Source organism: Bos indicus, chromosome 14 (genome assembly GCF_029378745.1).
Source record: "Bos indicus isolate NIAB-ARS_2022 breed Sahiwal x Tharparkar chromosome 14, NIAB-ARS_B.indTharparkar_mat_pri_1.0, whole genome shotgun sequence".
NCBI lineage: Eukaryota > Metazoa > Chordata > Mammalia > Artiodactyla > Bovidae > Bos > Bos indicus.
The window spans coordinates 11921972-11925250 of record NC_091773.1 but is presented as its reverse complement, the minus strand read 5'-3'; the positions used below and the strand labels follow the sequence as shown (position 1 = coordinate 11925250).

The window sequence follows — 3279 nt, the reverse complement described above, 5'->3', positions numbered from 1 at the left end:
GTGAATTTGTTTGTTCAAGCTCATCTTCTCTATTTCACAGTTGAAAACAATTTTCTGGTCACATAATAATTGAGTGGAGCAAAAATTTCAACTCACATCTCTTCCTCCAGTTACTATATTCTTTCACTCATGTAAAGGGGTCAGAAAAATGAAAAATTTTGATCCCTGTCTTTAAAAAGTTTATGGTCAAATATCAAAAACACACACAAAAATAATCAAAATACCTAGAAGAAGGACAATGATGAAAGTCATATATATTGCAAGTATAAATAAACATCCATTATATTTTATTATGCTTCTATGGTATTTTAGTGTATGTATTTTCATTACACACAGGTAACTCTTCTTGGTATTTCAGGAAATATTATTCCCATTCTTGTTCTGCAATCTTCATGTTTTTTTTTCCTCATGCTTTCATTTATAACTAAAGTTACTGTACTATATAAATTCATTTCCTGCCTCAACGTTCCAGCCTACAACTTCTTTGGTATGGAACTCACACGCTATACTATGTAAAGGGTTAGTGGCTTGGTCATATCCGACTCTTTGTGATCCCATGGACTGTAGTCCACCAGGCTTCTCTCTCTATGAAGTTCTCCAGCTAAGAATACTGGAGTGGGTTGCCATTTCCTTCTCCAGGGGATCTTCCCAACCCAGGGATCGAACCTGGGTCTCCTGCATTGCAGGAAGATTCTTTACTATACTATGTAAATCAATCCCTAAATCATATCAGTTTGTGCATTAGCATATCACAGTGTGAGGGACTGAAAATAATAGTAGTGTCTTGTAGTTTTAGATTATAGATTTCACGTACATCAAAAAAGCCTGAGTTAGCCCTGCAAAATAGCTCTGGTAATTCACAGCCTCAGTTCGGTTCAGTTCAGTCGCTCACTCGTGTCTGACTCTTTGTGATCCCATGGACTGCAGCATGCCAGGCTTCCCTGTTCATCACCAACTCCCAGAGCTTACTCAAACTCATGTCTATCACATTGGTGATTCCATCCAACCATCTCATCCTCTGTTGTCCCCTTCTCCTCCTGCCTTCAATCTTTCCCAGCATCAGGGTCTTTTCCAATGAGTCAGTTCATTGCATCAGGTGGCCAAAGCATTGGAGTTTCAGCTTCAGCATCAGTCCTCCCAATGAATATTCAGGATTGATTTCCTTTAGGATGGACTGATTGGATTTCCTTGCAGTCCAAGGGACTCTCAAGAGTCTTCTCCAACACCACAGTTCAAAAGCATCAATTCTTCAGGACTCAGCTTTCTTTATAGTCCAACTCTCACATCCATACATGACCACTGGAGAAACCATAGCCTTGACTAGACGAACCTTTGTTGGCAAAGTAATGTCTCTGCTTTTGAATATGTTGTCTAGGTTGGTCATAGCTTTTCTTTCAAGGAGGAAGCATATTTTAATTTCATTGCTGCAATCACCATCTGCAGTGATTTTGGAGCCCCCCAAAATAGTCTGTCACTGTTTCCATTTATCCTCATCTATTTGTCATCAAGTGATGGGACCAGATGCCATGATCTTAGTTTTCTGAATGTTGAGTTTTAAGCCAATTTTTTCACTCTCCTCTTTTACTTTCATCAAGAGGCTCTTTATTTCTTCTTCACTTTCTGCCATAAGGGTGGTGTCATCTGTATATCTGAGGTTATTGATATTTCTCTCGGCAATCTTGATTCCAGCTTGTGCTTCTTCCAGTCCAGCATTTCTCATGATGTACTCTGTATATAAGTTAAATAAGCAGGGTGATGATATGCAGCCTTGATGTACTCTTTTTCTGATTTGGAACCAGTCTGTTGTTCCATATCCAGTTCTAACTGCTGCTTCTTGATTTCAGATTTCTCATGAGGCAAGTCAGGTGGCCTGGTATTCCCATCTCTTTAAGAATTTTCCAGTTTTCTGTGATCCACACAGTCAAAGGCTTTGGCATAGTCAATAAAGCAGAAGTAGATGTTTTTCTGCTCTGCAGTGCTGGAGTGGCAAGTGCTGGAGAGGAGATACCCCATGCCCAAGGTTAGGAATGGCGCTGCGCTTTGCTGGACCGGCTGGGTAGAGGTACCCCATGTCCAAGGTCAGAGAAACCCCAGTAAAATGGTAGGAGGGGAGAATTCATGTTTAGAATCAATTCTAACCCCATACTCTCCAGAGACACTCAGAGGGCTCTAACAAAACTTGTGCACACCAGAACCCAGGGATCCCACAGAGACAGACAGAACTGTGTTTGAGCATCTCTTGTGGAGGTATGGGTCGGCAGTAGTCTGACGCAGGGACCGGGGCTCTGGGTGTGGGTATGGCATAAGTCCTCTTGGAGGAGGTCGCCATTAAGCCCACCGTAGGGCTGCCAGAACTTATATAGGACTGGGAAATAGACTCGGAGGGCACAATAGCACCTTGTGCACTAGGACCAAGGAGGAAGGAACAGTGACCGCACAGGAGACTTGCCTGTGGGAGTCCGGGAGTCTCTGGCAAAGGCATGAGTTGGTGGTGGCCTGTTGCAGGGTTGGGGGCATGGACTGTACCAGTACATGCCTGGGATCTTTTGAAGAAGGTTACAATTATCTTCGTTACCTCCACCATAGTTTGAAAGTGAAGTTGCTTAGTTGTGTCCGACTCTTTGCAACCCCATGGACTGTAGCCTACCATGCTCCTCTGTCCATGGGATTTTCCAGGCAAGAGTACTGGAATGGGTTGCATTTCCTTTTCCAGAGGATCTTCCCAACCCAGGGATTGAACCTGGGTCTCCTGAATTGTAGTCAGATGCTTTACCATCTGAACCACCAGGGAAGTCCCACCATAGTTTGGCCCCAGGTAAATAGCAGTGAGAGGGAACACAGCTCCATCCATCAACAGAAAATTGGATTAAAGATTTACTGAGCATTGCCCCACCCATCAGAACAAGACCCAGCATCCCCCTCAGTCAGTCTATCCCATCAGGAAGCTTCCATAAGCCTCTTATCCTTCTCCATCAGAGGGCAGACAGACTGAAAACCATAATTACAGAAAACTAACCAATCTAATCACATGGACCACAGCCTTGTCTAACTCAATGAAACTATGAGCCATGCCATGTAGGGCCACCCAAGACAGATGGGTCATGGTGGAGAGTTCTGACAAAATGTGGTCCACTGGAGAAGGGAATGTCAAACCACTTCAGTATTCTTGCCTTGAGAACCCCATAAACAGCATGAAAAGGCAAAAAGATAGGGCACTGAAAGAGGAACTCCCCAGCTTCATTTTTCTTGAGCACCGAAGAATTGATGCTTTTGAACTGT

General features: G+C 43.4%; 1 non-coding gene across 1 annotated transcript; it reads right to left on the bottom strand.

The window, feature by feature from the left end:
* Positions 1-2719: 2719 nt before the first annotated feature.
* Positions 2720-2791, bottom strand: TRNAC-ACA (transfer RNA cysteine (anticodon ACA)). The gene has a single exon. It is a non-coding gene; the product is annotated as a tRNA-Cys (tRNA).
* Between the last annotated feature and the right edge of the window lie 488 nt (positions 2792-3279).